The 25,597-nt window shown below is 61.5% G+C and overlaps 1 protein-coding gene across 1 annotated transcript in view; it reads left to right on the forward strand.

Annotated features, from left to right (window-relative positions):
* Positions 1–319: 319 nt before the first annotated feature.
* Positions 320–25,597, forward strand: part of SYT2 (synaptotagmin 2) — an 83,592-nt gene continuing 58,314 nt past the window's right edge. Inside the window, exon 1 of the mRNA XM_079900017.1 lies at positions 320–501. The gene's annotated coding sequence lies outside the window, so the exon portion shown is untranslated. The remainder of the gene's footprint in view (positions 502–25,597) is intronic.

Consider the following 25,597-nt stretch of genomic DNA (forward strand, 5'->3'; position numbering starts at 1 on the left):
CCGAAGGGGTACCCGGGTCTGCTCAGAGCAGGCCCGCCCCTGCACCTCCTCCAGACCGCCCCGCTCCTCCTCGTTCTCCGCCCCTCCTCCCGGACTCCGCCCCTCCTCCCGGACTCCTCCCCCTCCTGTCAGGTCTGCCCCTCCTCCCGGGCTCCGCCCCCTCCTGTCAGGTCTCCACCTCCTCCCCGGACCCCGCCCCCTCCTCCTGGTCCCCTCTCCCCCCTCCTCCCCTTCCCTTCCCCCTCCTCTGGGACCCCGCCCCCTCCTCCGACCCCGCCCCCAGCCTCCTCCCCGCACTGCAGCGCGCACCACGGGTCGCGCGCCTCCCTGGCAGCGGCGCAGGCTGCAAGCTCAGCAAGTCTTGCGGCAAAGACACTCGGGCCGAGTTGGGGCCGGGGCGCAGCGGGACTCCGGGCCGGGAGCGGACGCCCCCTCGGCCGTCGTCTGCAGCCCGCCGCGCCTCACTTCGGGGATCCGGGTCTCTCCTGGCTGGCCACCCCGGTGAGTCGTACCCCCGCGCCGTGGGGGGCACCGGCCTCCGCCTCCGAAGTTTCTGCTACTGAGGCGAGGGGCCTCGGGTGGGGTCTGCTCCCGTCGGTGGGTGGGGTCGGGGAACTTTGAGGCCAAGGGGGCCTGGCGCCCGCCCCGTCCTTTGGGGGGAGTTTGCACGCGTCCGGATGAAGCTTCGTTTGGGGAGCTGGACCCGAGCGGCGAGCAGTCGGCTGCGCTGCCGGTTTGGGGCGGGAGGAGGGGGCAGGTTTCTGCCCTGGGCACCCCGGGGCGAGCTGCAGGGCAAAGGGGCGGCAGACGTCCCTTGAACCCCCGGCCTCTGCGCCCCCCGCCCTTCCCGCGTCTCCGGGACACCCTCACTCGCGTCTCGCCCACCCCTGCCGCCTGAGCGGTCTCCAACGGAGGTTCTCTTGCCCCCGCCTCAAGATTCGGGGACCGCCGGCCCCGCCGTCGTGGGGGAGGGGGGCGGGCGGGGAGCGTCCTAGAGCTCCGGGAGGCGGAGACCCTGGATGGGGAGAAGGCGAGGAGGCAAAGTACGGGGATTGTCTGGAAGTGAGGGTCCGGAGGAGCTGGGACAAGGGCCGCGAAAGGGATGGAGGCGCCCCTCACCTCCTCCAAATCTCATGACTCAGCAGACCTAGGACGTCCCGTCCCACGGCAGCCCTCCGCCCCCGCTGGGCGCCCAGACCCACCCGCCTCCTGGGCTCCTTCATTTACTCTCCCGCTTGGGGTTCCCCCTTCCCCTGCCTCTATTCCCTCCCCGTCTCAGGACACCGGGTGCTTATTTTTTAACTAAAAAGATAGGTGATTTATCGTTTCTCCTTCCCCCTTTTCATTCCCACATTCCACAGGTGCCTCCAGGACACCCCCAGCCCATGGTGTGTGTGTGTGAGGGGGGCCGCCAAAGCCCCATCTCTCCCCTCTGCAGCATCCTCCCCCCGCCGCTGTTAGGGTAGAGGATTAAGTACTCACTGCTGCTTTCTCCTGTGGTGGCCGAGAGAAAGCGGCACAAGGACAGAGGAGGCGGCGGCCCAGAAGGGGACACTGCAGTGGGGAGAGAGGGCTGCCCAGATTGGAGTGGGGTGGGCTCAAGGCCCAGGAAGTCCTTAGGATCCAGGGCTACCCAGAAAGACGGGAGGGTGGGCTAGGGTCTGACCTGGAGAGCCCCCTCCCCCCTCCCCCCACCCCACCCCTGCTTCGGCCCTGGGGGGAGGCTCCCATGTATAATAGATGGTCCTCGACCCACCCATCCAGCTCCCCATAACCTGGGCACTTCATCAGAGGGTGTGACCGTAAGAACAGGGCAGCCTTAATCCTCCCAAGTCATCTCCCCCTGCTTAGGTCCGACAAGTCCAGTCTCCAGGCTGCTAGAAGCATCTCTGTTACCACCAGAGAAGCCAAAGAGCCGTGCCCAGTGCCCCTGCAACCCAGGCACAGGGGCCGGTGGGAGGGGCAGGGCAGCTCTGATGCAGTGGGACGTGCCTGGCGTCCTGGTGAGCAGCGGCCTGGCAGGCACTGCAAGCTGCGGCCTGTGTCTGGGCTCTGGGGGTGAGTCAGCGCCAGGGGTCCTGGCCCGGCACGCTGCAGCCTGGCCCAGAGAACCTGGCCCCAGCCCTTCTCCTCTCCACGGCCCCAGGGAATGACCAGTGCTACCTGGGTCCTCACCCCAGGCTCCGCGCTGCGGGTGAACTTCCCCTGCCCTGCTGGCTCTTGGACAGATGACCCTGGGGGGCCCGGCTTTTTCTGGGCACCTCTTGGGCTTGAGGCTCGGCCCCTCCCCTCCCTGCCTTGTCCAAGGAGGAGCTGACGCAGAGGTAAGCGTTCCACTTCTAGCCTCACGTGGACCGGGCCCTCCTTCCCCGGGAAGTAGAGCCCAGCCTGCTGTACTGAGAGTCTGTTTTGTTCCGCAGTCCAGGACTTTTTTCCAGGCAACAGTTTTTAGGTGGGGGGGATTATGCAAATACAATTTTCATTTTTTCAGCTTTGGGACCTGATACCCACCGATCAGGACCAGGGAAAGAGAAAGGTGTTAGTGTTTGTAAACATTGCCCTTTCCCTACAGAAGAGCTTGCAACTGGCTTCATCTCATAACTGGTGTTGGTTTTATCCCTGGGCAAAGCGCGCCCCTAGTTGCAGACCTGGCAGGGGCAGGGAGACCCTTTCTGGAGCTGGGCCAGGCTCTCCTGACTTTGTACTGCAGCCGGAGGGCATCCTCCCTTTCACCCTCAGGCGGCTTCCAGGCAGATGCCACAGGGCTGTCCCTGGCACAGCAGAGACCTGCAGAAGCCTCTTCCCTGTCCTCTCCAAGCCAATCAATATTCCCCAGCCCCAGGCAAGTGCGACCTCTACTGGCCCCTCTGTCTCCCGCTGGGCGCTCAGCTGGGTCCCCTCAGGTAGAGGGCAGCAGGTGTGTGGGCTGGGAGCGGGTGTGGGGACGGTGGGGATGGGGGGGGGAGGAGGCTGGGGCTCCTGGGCTGGGACAGTGGGACTCGCCGCCCCCTCCCTGGACAGAGCGTCCTCACGGGTGGTCCAAGGCTGTAGATGAGGAGGGACTGTTTCACCTGGCGCTGCGGTTGGGTAGTTGGACTTTCATGATGTAGGTTCTAGCTGAAGCTGGGCTCACTTTTCTTGAGCTGGACAACACAGGGTCCAGGGTGATGGGGACACTCTTTCAGAACCAGAATGGCAGCCAGAAGGAATAGTAGCAGGTGCTCACTCAGTACGGGGGCGGTGTGGTTGACATAGGAGGCAGCGAAGCATAGAGGCTGGGAGCCCTGCAGGCCTGGGTTCAAATCTCCTGGCCACTAATTACAGAGTGTGACTTTATGAATTCAACAAGTGCTTGTTGGTGAGCCCTGCTATGTGCCAGGCTCTGTTCTAGTCACTGTGGATGCCACGGTGAGCACAGCAGATGGAATCCCTGGCATTTTGGATTTTGCGTTCCTTGGGGCCCGAGGCAAGTTACTTAGCTGCTCTGAGCATCACTCAGCCGTTAGTTTCTGAGAGTCAGCGATCTGCCAGGGGCTATGCTAGGCAATGGAGATTCAGTGGGAACGAAACAGACCTGCTTCCTGTCTTCATGGCACTTACGGTCTAGTGAGTAACACAATTAAACAGATAATTACATAGGTAATTAATCACGGCTGTGACAGGTGTTAGGCGCTCGTACAGGATGCTTGGAGAGCACATAATGGGCTAACCTGACCAGGTCTGGTGAGCTCCATCCATAAAACAGAGGTGGTAACACTCACTCCACAGTAACTGGTAACTGTTAACATAGCCCGCTGGACAGATAAAATTCTAAATTCTCCACGTGAACAATCACTGCACAGACAGCGGGTTGATATCCGTCATCCACTCGGTCAGAGGAGCTGGGGTCCAGTCCTGCGCTCTCAGTGAGGAGGAAGCCCGCGCGGAGCTACGGGGCTTCCTGGAGGAGTGTCACAGTGGATGTTTATTTGAGGCCGGGTGGTGACTGGAGCCAGATCGCCTGGGTTCCCTCGGGCTCTGCCACTCACCCCGACTGTGGGCAAGTTAACCAAACTCTGTTTCTCAGTCTCCCCATCAGTAGAATAGAGATAAAACTCACACGTGTGACACAGGTTCTTGGTGAGGATCCAATGAATTAATTCCAGGAACGTGCTTGGAGCAGTGCACAGCGCCGGGAGCACCGTGGAAGCGCTTTTATCATTATTGTGTTGCCTCCTAGCGCTTAGATGGCTCCTTCTGGGTTCCGCAGCTGGACTGGGCACTTCCCCCTTGGCTTTTCTTAAAAACTCAAGGGAAGGAGCAGCTATAGCTTCCTTGGGCGCTCTTCCAGCGTTTCATCCATCTGACTTGCAGGTAGCTATTTATGCCTCCCCAGCCGTGTCTTACCAAAGCTTAATTTTGGGGAAGAATGTGTCCCAGAATTCTTCATTTTCATCCCTGCAACTGAGAGTTCAGGGTAGCGGCCAGAGTGATGGGTAGATTTGGATCCTGGCCAGTCATTGTGAGTCCGGACTGCAGGGAGCCCCTGGCCACCAGGCCCTCCCCGAAAGACGTCTGAACTTCAGCCAGGGGTCCAAAGTTACACACCAAGGAGGATCCCCAAACGCATGGGACGCAGAGGTGTCCTGAAAGCCCCCTCTCCGGATACTCACCACCAGAGTTCCTCACCTATCTGGCCGTGGGACCTTCTGACCGAACACCAGGGTCCGGAGGTTGGATGCTAGGTCCCTTCCAGACCTGGCCGCTTAGGAAGGTGGGGTACGAGTTGCCGGGGCCATTATAATGGTTACTGAACCTCAGAGGGTTTGGTGCTACTGGGCAGCCCCCAGATTGGGGGTCGGGCAAAAGGAGAAGAAGGAGCCTGACTGCCGTTTTGAAGTCAGGACAGACTCATCTCTGGCTACTTGTCTGGGGCCTTGGAGCTCAGCGTTCACCGTGGGCAGAGCCACAGTGGCCGGCGTGGCCGGGGGGACACGGAGCTGGGTGCCGACCCGCTGCTTTATCAAGCCCTCCTCTCCCTCAGTCCATCCCCTGTGACGAAGCCTTTGCATCTCTCGTCACTGCGGTCCTCAGAACAGCCATCCCTGTCCCGTTTCACCATGAGGAGGCAAAGGCCCAGGGAAGTTATCTGACTTGTTCAGAATCTCACACCACCGAGGGGCGTCCTGGGGGCTCTCCTCCCCTCCCTGCCCCTTCCCACCAACTCCGCCTGTGGAGCCCTCGACAAACACGCTCATGGGTCCTCAGGGATGAGGCCATTCATACTCTGAGCACGAGCAACAGATGTTTACCAGATGAGGGGGTGCCCCCTTGGCAAAGTTGAGTCGGCCTCCTTTGCTGGTGCTGGGTTTTCGTGGGACTTGCCATGGGGCTTGGGCAACCTCAGGAGCGCCTGCCCTGAAGGGGGCGGGGGGAGCCGTGGTGGGTGCGCCAGAGAGACGGTGGGGCCCCGGCCTCAGTAGCCTCGTCTGAGTGGGATGCTGCCTTGGCACCAGAAGCCTCCGCAAGGTCCAAATTCTCTAATTGCAGGTTTCCTCTGCCTCCCAGCAGCAGCAGGACATAGGCCTGTGTACACGTGTGTGTATACACGTGTGTGCACGCATACGTGTGTGCGCATGCATGTTGGGGGCCGTGGGGACCGACTGGATAGAGAGGGGCTCCTTGGAAAGCAGAGGGAAATGGGATCTAGTTGGTGTCTGACTGCTCGTCCTTCACGTGCGGGCTTGAGAAGGCAGGATCCTCGAGGAACTCACAGCCCTGCTCCGGCCTGGCCGGCGAGGGTGGCTAGAGCCACCCACAGGCTCTGCTTTGCTCCCTTCCTTCCACTCCCAGTGCAGATGGGCTAAGACCTACTCCTAAAAGGTGCCAGCGCAGAAGGGAGCAGCGTGGGAGCGCCTCCGCGGGGCAGGGCGTGGCACCTGGGGGCTGGGCCTCCAGGCGCTCCTGGCCCAGGACAGCTGCCCCCCAAGGCCGGGTTTCCTCTGACTGTGGAGCCCTCTGTGCCCTCCACCAAGAAGCTGGGAAGCCTGAACCCCATCGCTGGGCACCCCGGGACCGGGCTAGGACCGTGGCCGGGCATGGGGAGGCTCCCCTGAGGTCTTTGTGGGGACCAGGCGCCTCTGAGTGGGACAGGGCGTCCTCAGCCCACGGAGCGCCCTAGCAGGGCTTCCCATAACTGGGCTGATGCTGTGGCCCTGGAATTTAGCACTTAGGGAATATTGCAATTAGAGCATAATTCACCCATGCCACGCACTTAGTACCGAGGATAGCGGCTGTAACTGTGAGCCTGGCGCTAGGGGGATGGGAGCAGAGATGAACGGAGGAGTGGGAGGGGCTCTGAGACTGAGGATGGGGGGCCGGAGGCACTTAACCCTCCCCACAGCCCAGCAGAGGCAGGGGGACGGAGGCCAAGTCACGGAAGCACACCCCAGGCTCCTCCTGCATGCCCTTTAGCTCAGGCTGCCCGGCAGGGGCAGGGGGGTGACAGCGGCAGCTGGTCGCTGGGGAGGCGGGGGGCAGATGGCCCTGCACCCAGCTTCCTGCTCGGTGTGGAGAAAGAGCAGACTTGGCACCGACTGCGGCGGGTGTGCGAGCGAGAGGGGCTGCCTTGCACCTTCAACTCTCAGCCCCTGTCTTCCGCTTTCTCCTTGTAGCCCCTTCCTCACGCCCGCTCCTAGGTTCGGGCTCCTCTGAAGCGCAGATGCTGTGCTGTCGGCCCCAGGTGGGGTGGGCACGCGTGTGTGGCCTGGGGCCCGTGGGGCTGCCTGTCTGTCCCCTCCCGGAGCAGAGGTGACATCCCCAGGTCAGCCTTGGACTGCAAGGACCCTCCCCGAGGGCGGGAAGGTGTGCGTGGAGTGTCTCCTCCTGACCTTGACTCTGGTCTGAACTGATGGCCCCGAGTCTCGGGCGTGTCCTTCTTTTGGAAAGTGACCGAGGGAGCAACTTTCCTGCTGTTTGCAAAAATGAAGCCCTTTGTGACCTTTGTGACCTCCTGTGTGTGTTTGCACAAAAGCCAGCACACCGTCCTGCATCTCTGTCCTCCTGGGGCTGCCTGGCTCCCCCTTCACTGTCAGCTGTGGTCCCTTGTGCCCACTGACGTGAGCCCACCTCAGGCCCAGTGATGGGGTCAGAGGTCAGAGGCCAGGCCCTTGGGTTCCCTGTACGCACCTGGAGGGAGGGGTGCAGGGAGGGTAAACAAGAACCTGGGGGCCGAGTGCTTGGGCTCCCAGGAAGGAGGGCTGGGGGCTGACACCCAGCCCCACCACCAGGACCCAAGGAAGGTGGAGGTGTGGCCGGCTCGCTGTGAGCAGAAAGCGCGGGGTTAAGTGACGAGAGGGGACAGGGCTGGCTCTCCCAGTGTGACTCTCCCACGGGGAGGAAAAGGCATCCCTTTAATGAGGCTGCCCTGGCCCTGCAGGGAGGGAGCACAGATCCATCCTGGCCCTGTGAGGGGAGCACAGCTAAGATTGGATTAGCTTTTTGATGCTGGGACCTGGGTGCTGCTGGGGGCAGGGAGGGGACAGGGCCCAGCCCGTGGTCGGCAGCCGCCCTGAGGTCTGAGGCTTCCTGGGGAGACCCGGGCCCACCCTCAGCCAAGCAGGGCTCCCGCTGGAGGAGCAGCAGGGGCGCCCAGGGGTCACGGTGACAGAAGCCAGGTCCCCCCCCTGCAGAGGCTGGGAGGCGTCCCCAGGCTCCCCCCAGGGGTAGGTGGCGAGCGGGGGTGCAGGGGGGTATGGGAAGGCAGATCCAGCGCCGTGGTCTCCGGGGTGGGAAGGACAGGAAGTCTTGCTGTCTGTTCCACGGCTTCCGGGCTCTGGCTCTGAGAGGCTGGGGTCAGATCATCCCGGGAGGGTGAGCAGAGGGCGGGGAGGCCTGGAGGCTGCTGGAAGGGCTGCCTCGGGCAAGGGTAGGTGTCTGCACCCGCGCACTGGGCCGTGTGGGGCCCCACGTCCTGCTCTTCGCGGCCACACCAGGTGAGTGACGCGCTGGCACGTGGCTGCTTCTGACTCAGCCATCCTGGGCTACCCCCGCCGTAGTCCAGGAGTGGGGAAAGACCAAGACAGGAAAAGATGGGTTCCGCCAGCCCCGGATGAGAAGGGTCACTGGAGTAGTTGGTCCTTTCCTGAGGAGGGTGGTGGGCGTTCAGACCCTGGCCGTGTCCCGTGGGGTCTTCCAGCTGCAGCGGGAGTTCTTTGCTCTCCAGCTCTCCTCCCCTCCGGCTCATCCTCCTTGTACCCAGGAGCTGACGGTGGGCCCTGGGCTGGCACTAGTGGGCAGAGAACTCAAGAGTGACTGGAGGTGCTCAGAGGATGGCAGGGCCTCCCTAGGGCGGGTTGGGACTCCCAGGACTCTCAGTTCTGGGGCCCTGGGCTCTGGCCCTTAATGAACGAGAGAGATCCGAAGCGGCCCCCTTTCCAGAGAGCAGTTCCTTCTTGTCTGGGGTTTGCGGCACTTCCGGGCATGTGGCTCAGGGTAGGAAGGAGCCACGATTTCACACAAACACTCAAGGCACACCTGCTGTGCACACACGGCTGGCAGCCTGCCCGTGGGCACGGGTTCCTCTCTCTCACATCCTTTGGAAATTGAGGACGAAATTGACCCTGAGGCCGTATGTCCAGGCTGCAGCTCCTCCTGGAGGGCGTCGCTCAGGGGCTGCAGGGGCTTGGTGCGGGGTGGGTGAGATGATGTGTCTGCGTCAGGACCTGGCGCCCTGCCCCGGTGACAGAGGTGTTTGGGGAAGGATGAGGGGGGAAAGGCACGTACAAAAGCGTGTAGACTCATTCCCTCCTTCCAGCAGCTTGAAGCCTCGCCTGCAGCAGGGGCCTCTCAAACCAGCTCCCAGTGTCAAGCATCCTTTCTGTGCTTGAGTTCTCCAGGGAAGGAAAGTCACGACGTTGCCTGTCCTCCGTCCTCAGTGTTGGAGCTGGTAGAGAAGCAGGGCCCCCGGCCTCACAGCCCCTCCCTGTGTGTCCCTGGCCAGGCCTGCAGCCCCTCCAGCCTCCCACTCACTCGTTCATTCCACCCACGAGCAGGCACTCTGCTGGAACAGAGCCTACGGGTCCCTGCCCTCGCGGCCCTTACAGTCTGAGGAGGCAGGACAGTAAACAAAAGATGGGGGGAGGTGTCAGGTCCTCTTGGAAATGAGTTTTTGAGCATGAACTGTCCCTAGTTCTTGTCTCTTGATGACACATATGGCTAACTGTGCAGTTGTCACACTCAGTCACATGGAGCCCAATCACACCTTTGCTCTCTTGTCCTGCTGTAATAGAAATATGGCTTCTGAGAAGTGTATTAGTTGCTGGTGATGTGATTGCTGGGGTGGGGGGGGGGCTGGGCTTGGGGGTTAAGGGAGGCCAGGGTGTTTCACGTTTCAGACCCAGAAACAAGGGTGGGAGATAGGCTCCTCCAGGGCTTCTCCTCAGGGGACCCTGGGGCAGTGCTGTCCCTGGAAATGGGAGGATCAGATGCGCTCTCGAGGGGCCTTTGTGTCCTTGGACTTTTTTGTTGTCGTTACCCGTGGCCACAGGTTCTCCGTGTGTATGTGGGTCGGGGGGGTCCGTGCCCCACTTCCAACGAGGGAGACTCTCCACATCTTTAAAAATGATTCACGATGTCAGAAAGGCAATAGGATTAACCTAAAGTGTGAAGTATTTCAAGTGGATGCAAGAGGAGTTTCTGAACAATAAATGTTGTTAGACATTGTGACAGAAGACCGAGCAGGTGGTGAGTCCTCCCTCCCAGAGGAGAGTCTGGGCCAGGGTAGGTTCAGGAGAGGGTAGACTGACCACCACAACTGCCTCCCTCCTAGGGTCTGTGTGGGGAGAGCTACGTGCCGGTGTCACCGTGTTCAGTGGGTGCATCTCAGTGTGTGTGTGGGGAGAACAGCGTTGGGCGAGAGGGGCTTAGCAGGGTGAAAGCCCCCTTCATCCGTGCCGTGACGCTATCTCCAGGGTAAGGGGTGGTGTGCGTGGGTGTGTGTGTGTCTGTGTGTGTGTGTGTCTGTGTGTGGACTCAGGAGACTTCAGTTGTGAGAGTCAAACCTGCAGGAGAACTCGCAGATGCTCCCACCACCTGTTCTGCCCATTTAAATCCAGGAGGCTGTGCATGAAACGGCTCTTTTGTATGTGGTCCATTCACACATGCGGAATGTTTGCCCTGCAACAGGCCACCATCACTCAGCCTCAGTAGTGAAGGGACAGTGGAGAACCAGGTCCCTGAGGAATACAGCTTCTCGGTTTTTCAGCAAGGACTCCAGGCTGGGGCTCAGGATAGACTCAGCCCCTTCTTTTCAACACAACCCTGATGTTGTTCCAAATGTTCCCAACGAGTCTCAGGGTTTATGCTAGAAACACATAAACCTAATCTGAAGTTACTTTGCCACCAACAGAGGACGGGTGGACAGTGCATTAATGTTTTGACACTCTGCCCACTAGACTCCAAGGACCGCACCCCAGAAGGGTCACGGTCACGGTTCTGGACTTTGGACGTGTGACATTGAAAGATCCTGACACCTGACCTCCAGCTTCTTGGCAGGACCCTTCAGAATCCCCCCACACCCTTGAAAGGTTCTCCTGTTGCATATCCTCCACATTTCTCTTGTGAATTCCTTCTTTGAAAGTTTCCCCTTGGGAACCCTGGGACTCACCAGATCAGTCCTGTTTTCTCACTTTTAACTCCTCTGAACGGACCATATCTCAGCATCTCCGCTCAGGTGCGCACGCCCAGTTCAGGTGACGAGCAGAGGTGGGTGTTGGAGTGCTGCGCTTCCCCGTTCCCATGCTCTGGGACATCTGCCTGTTTATCCCCCCTCCTTGCAGAAGGATGGACCCGCCCCCGGCGCCCGCAATGCCAAGGCCCGCGCGGCGCGGGGCGGCGGCGGTTCAGCACCACGGACAGAGCCCCGCGCGCCTCAGTTGATGGAGGGTCCCGGCTGCGTCCTAACCTTCGGCGGAGACAGAGGCGGGGGCGAGGGGACAACCAGTGTGGTGGATACTGTTCCCTCCCTTTGAGACCGTGGCCGAGCCGCCTTTTCCCCCTGGGTCCCACTTCTTACGATAAGATGGGGGCACGGGCTCCAAGCACCTCTGCCGTGAGCCCGTGTCTGGGACTCCTTTAGCAGGAGGCCTTCAGGAGCAGTTTCACGCGCGTGGCCTGGGTTGGGACGGTTAGCTTGTGGGCGTTAGGGACACACGACACACGACCTCAGGCCCTGGAATCCGGCTGCGGCCTCCCAGTGTCAGCGACTCGGTCCCTCTGGCCCTTATCCTGACGCCTCACTGCCCACTCCTCTCGTGCGGACACCAGCCTGGGCTGGTGGGAGGGGCAGGCTTTTGCGGGGACCCAGCAGGAAGCGAGGCTGGGGTGGGCCTCCCTGGAGCGGGGGCTGCACCAGGATTCGAGACTGGTGGGTCAGAGCGGGCGTGAGGGCTGAGCTGGGGGCCGCCTGCAGACGGGGTGGGGCGTGGCCGGGTAGGAGGGGGCGGGACCAGCTGCCGGGGCAGGTGGGCAGGGGCTGGCGGCTCTCCAGAGCTCTAAGGGCCCTGTAGCTGGGCAGCGCTGCTTTCCGGCCTCTCGATTCATCTGAACAGGCTCATTCCTCTGCTTCCAGAGCTCAGGATGCCCTGAAGGTGGAGGAGGTCTCTTCCGCCTCTGTTCCTTCCCTTTCTCTCCTTCCCCACCCACAGCTCCACCTGGACCACCACATACCTTCCAAAATGGATAATCCACGCCCTCCCGTGTCCCTGTCTAGTGCACATGTCCAGGGCAGAAGGTGTAACTGTCATCCCTTGAGTCATGAGAGGCAGGCAGCCCAGGTGCCACCCTCCTCATGGGGTCACTAGGACCCTCCAGGGCTCGCCTAACAAAAGGGAGAATCCACGCAATAGTCCGGTTACCTGCTGTCTCCCCTTTGGTGCCTTTCCCTGCAAACTCCGCTCAGATATGCCAGTGCCTCCTTGGTGTCCCTGCCACCCAGGCCTCCCCTCCCCTGCGCCCCCCGGGCTGTATTTGGGGCAGTGCTTCCTCGTGCCATTCATAACACCGGGTGGACGGCTGCCTTCCTTACCTGTGGGCAGAACCAGGTCCGGGAGTAGGGCAGGGCAGGGACAGTGAGGCAGATCCTGGCAGAGAAGACAGCTGGGTGCACGCATGGGTACAGTGTTCTTGTGGGCGGGGGCCCTGGGGGAGCAAGCTGGGCGCCTCGGCCTCACTGCTGCGAGCTCCAGGCTCTGGTCCAAAGGAGAACTGATTCCCCGTCTCATCTCCTGCTGGGCCAGTGAACAGCAGCTGATCCACAAAGACTGACCATGACCCACTCTTAGGAAGGCGGTCAGCAAGGACTTGCGCTGTGCTGGGTGTAAACTAGTGTCGTGTTTGGCGCCTGGCCCTTGGAAGATGCCGAGTAAATGTTTACTGGGCGAATGCTGACGGGAGGGCCTTGTCCGCGGGTGGGTTCAGTGGTTGCGCTGTTGGAGGGCCCTGCAGCACTGCTGGCTCGGTCCTGAGGGCCTGTCCTTTTTGACTTTTATTTTATTTATTTTTTAAAGATCTTTTTTTTGATGTGGACCATTTTTAAAGTCTTTATTGAGTCTGTTACAATATCACTTCTGTTTTATGTTTCGGTTTTTGGCCGCGAGGCATGTGGGATCTCAGCGCCACCCCCTCCTCCACCGACCAGGGATCGAACCCGCACCCCCTGCATTGGAAGGCGCAGTCCCAACCACTGGACCAGCAGGGAAGTCCCTCCTCTTTGACTTTTGGAGTCCAGGATCCTGTGACCTCTCCTTGCGGAAAGGAGACCTTCAGGATGGGGCCGGGGCTGGGCTGGCAGTGGGCGTCTTTCTGGGGACACGGAGCCTGGGACCTTTTGTGCAGGCACCTCTGCCACCAGACATGCCTGTCAACCTTGACAGAGAGCAGGTCTCTCTGCTTCTTGGTTCTTGGAAATCCTTGCTGTGAGGCTCCTGTGTGCCGGCCTTAGCTTGGCCTGTGACGTGCTGGCCATGTGTTCAGCGGGGTGATAGCCATCTGACTATCGTGTACACGTTCCAGAGGTGGGCGCTCGTGAGACCCCGGGTGGGCGGGGCGGGGGGGGGCGGGATGGGAGAGGTGATCGACTGCCTTTGGGGGAGTGGAGGTAGGGTGGCGGTGGGACCCGCTCCAGCGGCTCCCGGGCTGCGTGCCTGGCTCTGGCCCTGACATGGATGAATAATTGATGGTGACTGATGGACCACTGCTCCTGTATGAAAGACTGAGCGGGGCTGGAGCAGGCTGGGGTAATCAGATGTTTCCCGCTGCCCTCCTGGGACGTGTGGGACTCCTGGCTTTCCCTGACTCTCAGAGCCCTGGGGTGGGGGGTTCTTCCACGGGGGGAACGGGGTTTTGTGCAAGGGGGCCGGTGGGGCAGCCTTCTCAGGGTGAACTTTGCGGGGGAGGGGCAGGGCCCAGAGTCCTTAATTCTGGGGACAGGACTTGCCTGCTTTGTGGGGTGTCTCTGCTGCCCAGTGTTTGGAATGTCAGTGAACTGGCGGGCAGCGGGGCAGGGGGCAGGCAGGCAGCCCCTGGGGTGTCTGCGAGGCAGTGGGACACTGAGGGTGGACAGTCCTGGAGAATGGCCTTCTCTACAGATGAGGAAGGACACTCAGAGGATTTAAGTGATTTGCCTAAGGTCATATGGCTGGTGGGTAGTAAATGATGTCATTGGGATCCCGGGATAGAATTACAGCCACAGCGACTGAGAAGGCTGGCTGGTCCCTGTGGGGGATGGGAGGATGGGAGTGTGTGTGTGTGTGTGTGTGTGCGCGCGTGTGTGTGTGTGTGTGTGTGTGTGTGCGTCGGGCAGAGTCTGCTGTGCTCGGGGTGTGTGCTCAGGGGTCGGCACCAGCCTCCTCCCCCCGCCCCCCCCCCCCCCCCCCCCCCCCCCCCCGCCCCGCCGCTGCTGATCAGCTCTGCAGGGTGCACAGTACAGCAGAGACCGTGTTTAGGGAGGAGACTGGGCCAGGATTTGCGCGGGGCCTGGCTCCATGGTGGGGATGAGGGAGAGCCTTCCCCGGCGGAGCCTCCACGGCCCCCCGCTCTGTCGGTGTGGGGTCGGCCCCCTTGGAGCTGCTCCCATGAGCGTTTAACCCTCCACGGAGTTGCAGGCCACAACCAGGGCCTGCACACCCTGACTCCCCGTTTGATCTTCCCTGCGTCGCGCTGTCCCGGCTCTCCCATCACTGCCGGAGGCGGGCGAGGGCTGCCTGCGGACACTGCTTCAGGCGCAAAGACTAACTCGGCCCACACTCGCCAGTTCTGAAATACTCTGAGAGATGGGCCGGTTCCTCTGGCCATCTGTTTCCATGTCCTGCAAGCTCCTTCCGTGGTCGAGAAGTTTTTCCCGGGCTCCAGCCCGCGCCCCCCTGTTGCAGCCGCCTGGGTCTGCACTTCCCCCACCCCCCGCAAGCTCTCCTGTAACGTGGCGGGCAGGGGAGACCGTGAGTGATGCTTGCTCGGCAGAGAGGAACATGTGATTGGGGATTTGGGTGCAGAGCCAGATCCCTCGGTAGCTCTCTCATTGCCAGCCTGACGCACGTCTGCCCTTGCTACCTGGGCGCCGTCCAGAAGAAGGTCTCCCAGGACTGTGCCCTGCTTGTGCCTGTGTCCTCCGTCAGGGTGGGCAGAGTGTTTTAGTGACAGGGTCCTCCTCGCTGGTGCCAGGGGTGGAGGAGGAGGGTGCAGGCAGTGCATCAGCCCACTTTACAGACGGGGCGACCGAGACTCACAGCAGCGTGGCCGGAGTTCACGATGCAGGTGGGGGGGGGTGGACGCACGTTGGTGTTGTGCCCTGAAGTCCAGCCCGGGGTCCGAGGGGTGACGGGGACCAGAGGCTGTGGCCACGAGCTCTTGCCCACGATGGCATCTCTGTTGTCCCAGCCTCTGCCGCGGCAGGAGGGGCACTGACTGACCGGCGGCCGTCTGGGGCGCTGTCCCCCCTCCGTGAATGTGCCCTCAGGGTTGTGATGGCTGAAGAGACGGCCGTTCTCCTTATTTCAGCTTCAGTTCAGTGTCTGGTGCAAAGGACTTGGCAAATAGGAAGGCACGGGAGTGGGAAGAAAGCATAGCTTTGATGTCTCAGGTTCCCAAAGGGAAGAATTAATGGCATGGAAGAGGAGCTATTCTTTAAAAACAAGCCAGCGAGGCTGTTTCTCAGAGGTGAGCCCTTCCTGTCTGTGCAGGCAGGCCGGGATGTCACCACCCTCAGGCTCTCTCTCCAGTGTCCGGTGGGGGGCCCCCCTCACAGCCCCCTTCTCTGCCCACCAGTCACTCAGCCCCCAGTCCAGCTGCAGGCCCACAAGCCGCCCAGCGGGGCCGCGCTCTGAGCTCCTCTCTGCTCCAGGCAGGAGGGCGTGACGGGGCGGCATCTCACACCCGGCACGTGCGGGACTGCGGGGGCCGGGGACCTTCTCGAGGACACGCAGCCGGCGGGCGGGCTCCTTGCCAGCCTCGCTCATTCGTGTGGCCAACGTTTTAGTGGGGACTCGGCAGGGGGCAGGCGCTGCGTGTGTGGAGGTGTCAGACACGGTCCCTGCCCCGCGCCACGTCAGGACGGTGTGTCGAGATGAACTCCTACGGTAAAGTGGTGAAAGGAGGGGCTGTCAGTTCTGCCCAAGGAAGTCAGGAAGGCGTCCTGAAGGAGAGCCGGAGGGGGTCACGGAACGAAGACTGCAGGGGCTGGGGGCGCAGCTGGGCCGCGTGCGGGGCCGGGGAGTGGCTGGGGGGTGTGCGAGCGGAGGGCCAGGGCCGGCGGTCAGGGCTGGTGGGCCTCCGCCTGCCCCGCCCGGCAGAGTGTCGGGAATGGGTTTCAGGGTAACTTGTCCTCGGCCTCGTGGGGGACCTGGTAGTGGGGAGCCCCTGCCCCAGACCTTGGCTCCTCTTTCTTTGGCCGTTGGAGACCCAGGTGGCAGGGACTCCACCCTCGAGAAGGAGAGAAGTTGTCTGTTTTCCCTGAGACCCTGTCTGTCCGAGGTTAGCATGGGAGGTGGGGTGACAAGGAGAAGCCAGGCTGAAGCAGGAGGGCGAGAAGCGAGGACCCGGGGAGCACGTGCTAACGGGGACCACGGCCACGTCCCCCGAGCTGGTCCTCTCTCCGGCCCCAGGGGCACCCGGCACTCGCCTCGGACCCCGTGAGACTGTTTCCCGATGACCTCATTCCCTCACCTGACCTGCAGGGAGCATGCTTTCTGCCACGAGCCTGTTTCCCTAGGTGGTGGAGCTGGGAAACGTGCGTTCATTTTTCCCCTGAGCTGTGACAGGCGATAGGAAATTTGCCCTGGAATGTGCTTCAGTGTGGACTGAAATAAAACACCTGGTGCATTTTGCAACAGAGCATTAAAAAGGAGAAACGCAGGCCCCTCACCCAGACACCAGCTTCCAAGGGTACGTTTCCCCGAACTTTCCTCTCTCCCTCACGTGGCATCCCTGCCTGCGGGTGAGGTGGGGCAGTGGGGTGAAGTACATGGGAAAGACTGTGGATGTTTAAGAAAGGCTGATTCCAGAGGGCCCTCGGGGGCAGAGACACCGGGGGACCTGGGCCTCGAATTTCCAGAATGATGGCGGCATTGGGAGTATGGAAGCATGGGGTGCTGAATGCCTGGACCTGGATAGGTGGGCGCCGGTGACTCCCCGTGTCGCTGGTGGATTAATCGCTAGTGGACTTCCTGTTGGCGTGAGCAGCGGCGGTGAGGATGGGGGTCTGGGGTGGAGGGGGTCACTAGTGAGATCAGTCTCTCTCAACACGTACCCCCAGCCCCACCTCTCATAACCTCTAGACACACTTTGCCCAGAGAGTGAGTGATGCCACCAGGTGAGCAGAAACGGCTCTATTCTTGTTTACTTCACGCTTTAGGAGGTAAAAGTGCTGTTTGTCCCACAGTTACTTCCTGGACAGGCGGTTTGCTGGGAGAGGGTGGGATCCCAGGAGCCGATGGCGCCAGGGCTCTGTGTCCCTCCTGTGCAGGCTGGGCCCCTGGGCACCGCCCCCAGCCCCCAGCCCACTGCTGCGTTAACGCGGCAGGTCACCCCCCCCCAACCAAGTGCTCTTTCCTGGAGGGTGTCAGGGCTGGAGGGAGGGGTCCAGCTAAGATGCTGGGAGCCGGAGAGGGAGTTGGAGGCTCTGCCACACGTGTGAAGAAACGTGTGACGCTCAGGAGGGGCCGTACGTCCAGGGCCGGGGGACGCCGGAGAGAAGGTGCCCCGGACAAGCTTCTGCACGTGCTCTCCTTTGAGAGACGTTTGCCTGACCTACAACATCAGTCCAGGAGAGCGCACAGACTGCCAGCCCGGTTGGGTCACAAACGGAACACGCCTGCGCCACCTGCAGCCGGACCAGGGGACAGAGCATCCCCGGCGCCCCACGGTGGGCAGGGATTCCGGGCATCTCCCCAGCCTCACTCTGGCACCATCGACTAGTTCTGCCTGGTTTTGATCTGGAATAACGCGGCCCCCAACGCCCTCACCTGTGACGGTCTTCTTTCACGCAGAGCTTCGCCTGCGACATTCACGGTCTCGCTGCCCGTCATCCGGTTTATTTCTTCACACGGCAGAGTCGTGTTTCGTCGTGACCATGCACCTCCACTTACCCGTCTGTCTACTGTTGATGACCTTTAGGTAGTTTCCAGTCTGGTGCTGTCATTAACCTGCTTTCTATGTTTTTAAAAAACATTTATTTATTTCTTATTTATTTGTCTTTGGCTGCGTTGGGTCTTCGGTGCTGTGCACGGGCTTTCTCTAGTTGCGGTGCGTGGGCTTCTCATCGCGGTGGCTTCTGTTGTTGCGGAGCACGGGCTCTAGGTGCCTGGGCTTCAGTAGTTGTGGCGTGTGGGCTCACGGGCTTGGTTGCATTTGCGGCATGTGGGATCTTCCCGGACCAGGGCTCGAACCTGTGTCCCCTGCATTGGCAGGAGGATTCTTAACCACTGCGCCACCAGGGGAGTCCCTCAGTATCTTGTAACAACCTATAACCTGAATTTAGAAGGGAAAACTCAACACTGCCGAATGATATCCCAGTTTCACAGGGTAGCTCCCTTGACTTTGTAATGAGCAGTATTTTCATTCATCATTATTATGGTGACTCATTTTCTCATCTAATAGATGATGGCTCTCTCATCGCCTTCATAAACGTTGATAAATTTGTTTCAGTATTATCATCAGTACTTACTCTTGTAAAAGTCTGTTCGGCAGTTCTAAAGGAAGCACATTCTGCTGGAACACGTGGTCCTTCACGCTCGGGAGCCCCCACTGCAGAGGCCCTCCTTTCCGCGTGCTGCGGCTCCCCTTCCGCGCAGGCGCTAAGCAGAGGCCCCGCCCAGGCCCCGCCGGCCAAGGCCTTTTTCTGGCTGCGTGGGTCCTGAGCCTGGGCCCCGCCCCACGCTCAAAGCGCTTGCTATGCTTTTGATAAATGCCTTCCTCTTGGTGCGACCCGGCTGTGTGCGTCTTGTGTTTCATGGGCGGTTATGCATTTTCCCCGAATACTCTTGCCAGTTTCTCCTCCTGTCCCGCATTCTTGCCAACCCTTGGTGTCTTCGATTCAGCCGTCTTCGGGTGGGTGTGTGTGGTCTCTCCTTTGATTTGCTGGTGACTGAGCGGTGGAGCCCCTTTCCACGCACTTGCTGGCCTTCCTTGGAGTGCCTCTTGCCCCCCCAAGTCTTCTCCTCGTTTCGCTACGGGGTCACCTGTCTTTTCCTTACTGATTCGTGGACGGCGTCCCTACGTCTCCTGAAGGCGGGGGCTGTGATCCTTCACGTGTGCTTTTCTTCCTGAGGCGGAAGGGCTGGGAAGTCCGGAGGCCAGGATCTGCCTGGTTACTTGAGTTTTCCCTGGTTCCTGCCCTCGCCTGCTGGGTCAGGTTCCTGCCTGTCCTGTGTGTGGGCTGGTCCCTGCTCGCCGGTCTTCCCCCCCACCTGCCCCCCGTTGAACCGTGGGGGTCCGCTGAGGCCACCCAGACCCGCCCCCCGCAGGCTTTCCCACTTCTGGGCCGTCGCTCACTAGGAGCCGTTTTGGGTTTGCACATCCCCGCCCCACCTTCAAGGCTCAGACGAAAGCCCGCTTCTCCTTGAAGCCTTTTCTAACGCTGACACAGCTCCCTCGGCCCTTCCTGTCTGTTTGCGTCCTTTAGCAGCTCACCCTCTTCTGCCGTGACCCCTGTGGCTGTGTGTCGCACTGTTTGACTTTCTGTACTTGCGCCCAGTCTCCCGAGTTGGTGGTGCCTCTCTGGGAGCCTGTTTGGGCCGGGAAGGGTGGGGCAGCCGGAGTCAGGCCACAGGGCAGCTTCTGCTCCTCCTGCCCTCCCTGTGCGTGCCCCCAGGTAGCCAGCACGCCCTGCTTGTCACCTACTGTGCGCCAGCTCTGTGCGAGCGGCCGGGCTGATGCAGCGGGAAGTGGTTCCTGCCCTGCACGGGGGCCGTCTCAGTGGGGAGATGGGATGGGGGCCCAGAGAGCCAGGGCGTGGTGTCAGAGCCTGAGGGGCCCCCCGGCTGCAGCCCCTGCCGCGTCAGGGATGCTGCACCCAGAAGGCCCCTGGTTGGCTGGTCGATGGGCCGCTGACGAGGGCACCATCTGAGATGTGACCCTTCAGCCAGGCTCACAGCTGCCCTCCAGAAAGCTCGGCACCAAGGACCCCACTTCCCACTCCACGGCAGGCAGTGCTAGGAGATGGGGCGTAGCTCAGCCCTCACGTTGCCCACCGCTGGACGGAAGCAGTCCCCCAATCAGCCACCTGAGGCCTGCCGTCCATACCCGAGGTCAGGGTGGCATCCCTGCCCCCGCTCTGGGGAGGGCCCATCCTGCTCTGGGGACCCTACCCCGGCTTTGCCCTCGTGGCCAAGGTCCTGTGGTCTGGTCTGAAGCCCTGGAGGCTGATGGGCTCTCGGTGGGGCCTCCACTCGACATCCCGGGTGGACCGTGGGGTCCCCCTGTGGAGGGTGGGCACATCTCTGGCTCCCGCCCCAGGGCCCTTCCTCTAACTCCCCGGGGCCGCAGGGCCTGAGGGAGGGTCCATGGCCTTGGAGTCAGGCCAGTGGGTGGGTGGCAACAAGGGAAGTCGGGCCCGATGCTCGGCCATGGCCAGGGGCACGTGTGTGCGTGTGTGGCCAGGGACGTGTATGTGGGACGCGGTCCCCAGGCACCGGCTGGACGGCGTGGCCGTGGCCCTGGCCTTGTGGCACAGGAGCGCCGTGAAACGCTACCTTTGCGAGGGCTCTCCTCCTGCCCCTCAGAGCGCCCTGCAGCCTGGGGCCCCCAGCGGGCACACAGCCCTGGATGCCGCCCCTCCGTCCACCTGCCCCTGTGGCTCGTCCATCCTCAGGATCACTTGGTGGACGGCACCAGGCGTGTCTGACGTGGGCAGCGCTGAGACTGGGGTGTGGGATTTGGGTACGCCCCCACGGGACGCACCCCTCGGTTCCAGCAGTGACACCTCGTCGCCACTGGCTCCGCAGGTTCGTTGACCCCAGAGGTACGTCCCCAGCGCCGAGTGTCCAAGGGGCGGAGCCATGTGTTCTGCTCTCGTGTTTCAGCAACAGTCACACGACGGCCCACATTAATCAGAATCCTCTGGATTTTCAGGTTTGATTTTAGGAAGCTCTGTATTTAGCCAAAATGTATGGAGCCCCATATGTTCATGCTGGATTCTGAGACACGGGAAAAAGGGCCACCGCGCTGCTCTCAGGAGCCCGTATCCTGGGCAACGGCGTGAGACGAGGTTCAGGTCGTGCTGAGGACACTCTGACTGGAGCTGACCTTGAAGGAGGAGTAGGGGTCACCTGAGGAATCGGGGCGTCCTGGGCGGAGGGAGCCCCGCAAGAGAAAGCAGGGAGGCGTGAGCTGCACGCAAGCTTGCAGGAGGCGACGTGAGGGCTGGGAGTTGGGTGTTACCCATCGAGGATGATGACGGGTGAGGTGGGCCCAGATGTGCGTGTTAGTAAGTTTTCTCTGGCAGAGACGTGCTTCCTGGTTAAAGGCGAGCGGCAGGGAGACGGGGTGGGGGGTGTGGCGGTAATGGGATCCAGGTGAGGAGCGGTGAGGGCCTGGGCCTCTGGGGGTGTGCCTGCACTGGGGGCTGATTAGGAGAATAATGCCCCAGACCTGGTAGCGGGAGAGGGGAGGAGAAGGCCGGAGGTGAGCCCCGAGCCCCGGACCAGGCGATGCCGAGAGCTGAGCCAGAAACGGAGGGGGAAGGTGGACGCGACTTGAGGGGTGGGGAAGAGCTTGGCTCTGGCCATCGGATGTGGGAGGGGGCGTGGGAGGGGGCGCGGGAGGGGACGCGGGAGGGGACGCGGGAGGGGGTGCGGGAGGGGTGCGGGAGGGGGCGCGGGGTCTTCACTGTTGGGGCATCTCGGGAGCGGGGCAGGGAGGGAAGGAGAAGGGGTGTAGGTGTCAGCCCCAGGAGGACAGGCCGAGGGGGGCAGGGTGCAGGAGGGCAGGAGACGGGTGCTGCGCCACAGCAAGGACGGGGGTAACGGGCAGCTGAGGTCAGAGGAGAACTACTACTTCGGAGGCCGCCAGGCCGCCGGCGCCAGGGGTCGGGTTAGCGTGCAGATGGGCGGGGCGCGCGTGGGCGCGCGTGTGAATTCATGGATGGGATGCGCTTGAGCGCGTGCGCACGGAGGAGGTGGGGCCCGGGCCGGGCAGGAGAGAGCCTGGGGAGAGCGGGGAGCGGGCTGGGGGACGGTGCAGGTGGCGGCTCAGGAGAGAGGGGCTCGGGCAGAGAGGACGCCGGAGATGGCGATGCCGTGACGAGGCGGGTCCGGGGAGCCTCAGAACGGAAGGAAAGAGGGGAGAAGGGGTGCAGACACGTCGGGAGGAACAGTCTCTGCCTCCCAGTCACGGACCCTAAATCCGGATTCACGCGGTCACAGAATCAGTCTTCACCGGCTACCATATTAAAAGAAATTTAGAAAATTAAAATAGCAGGGAAATATAACAAACATCCATTTTCACAGAATGAATGTTTCGTCAGTTTTTTTCCATATTTTAAAAACAACACAAATAATATACCCATGCTCTCTTCCTTCACAAGAATGTGCGGATGGACGGAAAGCATCCTGGGTAAGGCACAGTCCCCGCTGGAGCGTCCCCTCCGGTCCTGTCCCTGTGACCGCCCACGGAGCGTGGCGGGCTGGCCTTGGTATCAGTTACAGCAGAGGACCTGCTAATACTGGGGAGATGCCAGGTAACAAACCGCCCTGATTCCGTGGCTCCGGCGACAGCAGTGACTGCCTTGCTGAGACTCTGACACCTGCGCGGGGACGGGACGGCCCAGAGGGTCCACTTCGCACGGCTTCATCACGTGTGGCGAGTTGGCGCTGCCGTCCGCTGGAGGTGGGTGACCTCCGTCCCTCTCCGGGCGATGGTGGCTGGGTTCCGAGGGCAGGTGTACCGGGAGACCAAGGTGGAAACGCACTTCGTTATCTAACCGTCGCCGTGTAGCGTCACTTCCGCGTGATCTGTCGGTCACAAATCCACCCTGTTTCGAGGGGAGGACAGAGGCCTCTCTCAGTGTGGAAGTCACGTGGAAAGAGGAGGTTGATGGGAGACGGGCTGCCGGCTGTGTGTCCACAGCCTTTACCCAAATAGCGTTTTGTAGTCCGTGTTCTTCGTCTGCTTGCTTCTCCTGCTTAGCATCCCGTCATGGGGTTCAGAACTGAGCTGACTCCTTTATGCCTGTCAAGTCTAGTTCAGGTCCAGGCAGCCAGGAAGAGCGATTTAGCAGCAAATCCATGAATTTGGCTTCAGCTTAGCCTTTTATCATTAAGGCCAAATGCGAGCCTAGTGAAAAGCTTTTTTTTTTTTTAACAATTTTTAAAATTTTATTTATTTATTTTTGGCTGTGTTGGGTCTTCATTGCTGCGCGCGGGCTTTCTCTAGTTGTGGCGAGCGGGGGCTGCTCTTCGTTGCGGTGCAAGGGCTTCTCATCGCGATGGCTTCTTTAGCTGCAGAGCACTGGCTCTAGGCGCGCGGGCTTCAGGAGTTGTGGCTCGCGGGCTCTAGAGCGCAGGCTCAGTAGCTGTGGCGCACGGGCTTAGTTGCTCCGCGGCATGTGGGATCTTCCCGGACCAGGGCTCGAACCCGCGTCCCCTGCATTGGCAGGCGGATTCTTAGCCACTGCGCCACCAGGGAAGCCCAAAGCTTCTGTTTTGATGAGAGCTGTTATATCCAAAAAGCTGAGCCTGGTTGTCTGGTATGAAACGCAAGATTCATGCCACTTGTTTAAAGCATTAGTCTCAGTAAGAAAAGGCCGAGAGAAACGTAATCAGTCGATATGAGTTGAGGGAGGGTCTGTGTGCCAGGACTTGGAAGGTGGAAAAAAAATATAAGGCAGGTTCTCGCCCTGGAGAAACCAGCAACCCGTCGGGAGAGACACACCACCATGGGGGTGGCGAGAGCTTGTCAGCTGAGTGGCGCTCAGAGCGGGTGGGCCAGGTGGGCTTCGGGAGGGATGTTCTGGGCCCCCCGGGCCACAGGATTCTCATCCGGCCTCCCTCCTGTCCCCAGAGCCTCGAAGTGCGTATTGGGTGCAGGGGGTGGGACTTGAGTGGACTCTGCATGTGGGGAGGGGGAGGGGCCCCGGCTGGGTCACGGCTGGAGCAGGGCAGGTCGCCTGTCTGGCTGCAGGGGTGGGAGGGGCAGAGGCCCCTGAGGGACTGGTCCTTGGGGTCTGGGGTCCCGTCTGTGAAGGAGGCCGAGGCACTGCCCAGCACGGCCCGTGACGGGGTGGGACTGCAGAGTGTCTGGACAGGGCGAGAGTGACCCCTGCTGAAGCCAGGCCCGGTGACAGGCGGCCCGAACCTCAGCCTAGTAGCCCTCACCCGGCCCTGTCGGTGCCCTTCGGCTGTGTCAGCCCGGCCGACTGCGCAGAGGCCGGAGAGGAATCCTGGGGGTCAGAACGTGTTTCATCAGGACCACAGTCCTCCTGCTTGGCGCTCAGACCCCGGCGAGTGGACGCGCACACGTGAGGGTCAGGCAGTGCCCAGTGTCCTTCTGCACCCGCTGTGCCCGCAGCCCAGGAGCCCCTGTGCAACCACGTCTCGGGCCGGCATCCAGAGCCTCGCGTGATTTCACGTCCGGTCGTGTCCCTGTCCGTGAGCTCAGTGGGAGCTGGGCCTGCCGCAAGTCCCCACCGTCGGCTGGAGCGTCTGGTGGGTGCCCCGGAGAGTCTGTTGAATGAATGACTGAACTGAAATGTGTGGCAACACGGCTCATTCTCATTCACATGCCCCACAAGCACGGTGTTCACTGCCTCTTACTTTCCCCAACGTGTGTTGTGTGGTCTCACGTACAGAGTCCTGGGGGTTGGCGATAAACAGGCAGCAGCTCTCTGTGCAGCCCGCATCCGTGGGAGACGGGACAGTCAGGAAAACCTCGGACGGGCTGAGTGCGCCGAAGAAAGCGAGACGGGCAGGGACGGGGCTCCAAGCTGAAGGCCGGGCCCCCAAATCCCTGCGCTGACCCCCAACCTACACCGGGCCTCTGCAGGTGGTGAGGCCCTGGGGGTTGGGCCCCGTGCTGGGGTCAGTGACTTTATGAGAAGGGAGCCCTGGAGCCCCCCACCCCATCCTCACGTGAGGATACTCAGGAGACGCTGGCTGTGAACCAGGACGCGGGTCCTCACCAGACGCAGAATCTGCCGGGGCCTTGACCTTGGACATCCAGCCTCCAGCCTGTGAGAAATCAGTGCTGTTGACTAGCCGCCGTCTGGGGTGTCTTGTTACAGCAGCCGGGGAGACTGAGACCCCGGGGTGGTCACAGGGCCTCAGGGGGCCCTGAGAGCGACAGGTGGTGCCGTGGGACCAGAGCAGCACGTGCAGGGCAACGCGACGGGGCCGAGCTCAGCTTGGAGGGCAGGGCTGGACCGTGGAAGGCCTTGGGAGATGGGGATTTCAGACTAGGAGATGGGATTTGGGAGATGCGATTTCAGACTAGGAGCTGTGGGAGAGGTTTGGACAGAGGCAGGATGATCTGGTCGACGGTGGGTCGTACGGCCGCCAGGTGCACAGGTAAGGACTTGCGCAGTGGTGGCGGCACGTGCACTCAGCCTGCAAGCTCGGCTCCTGTATTTACACAGAATACAGATAACACGGTCCATGGACTTCTGCGTCCTTCCACACAGGTGTCCCTGTGCTCGGCAGGCCAGCTGACGCCGGGCCCGTGCGTAATTAAATCCACCTGGGTGCCCGCACGCCGGCCCGCCCCCTCGGGACGGCAGAGCAGCGTCGTGGCCGCGTGAACGTGTCCCCACGTCACCCCACCCTGCGCCACCGCCCAGTACCCGAGCCGCCCATCCAGGCTTCTAATGGCAAACGTGCTCGGAGCTCGAGGAGGAGCCGTCCTCTCTGTTGGCCTGAATGTGCTGAATAAACCTCCCCCCCTCGAATAAATCTTGTACGGATGTAGAAAATGCATTACCGGCTGAGAGACTGGAGGTGGCTGGAGACGGTGGTGGGAACAGAGCAGTAAATCTTCGAGGGGCGGCCGGCATCTGGGCTCCCTGCTTACCCAAGAGCGGGGCAGGGGCCAGGCGTGTGGCGACACGGCTCCCTTGAGGTCACCCCAGGGCGGACGG

Source organism: Stenella coeruleoalba (genome assembly GCF_951394435.1).
Source record: "Stenella coeruleoalba genome assembly, chromosome: 1".
Taxonomy (NCBI): Eukaryota; Metazoa; Chordata; class Mammalia; order Artiodactyla; family Delphinidae; genus Stenella; species Stenella coeruleoalba.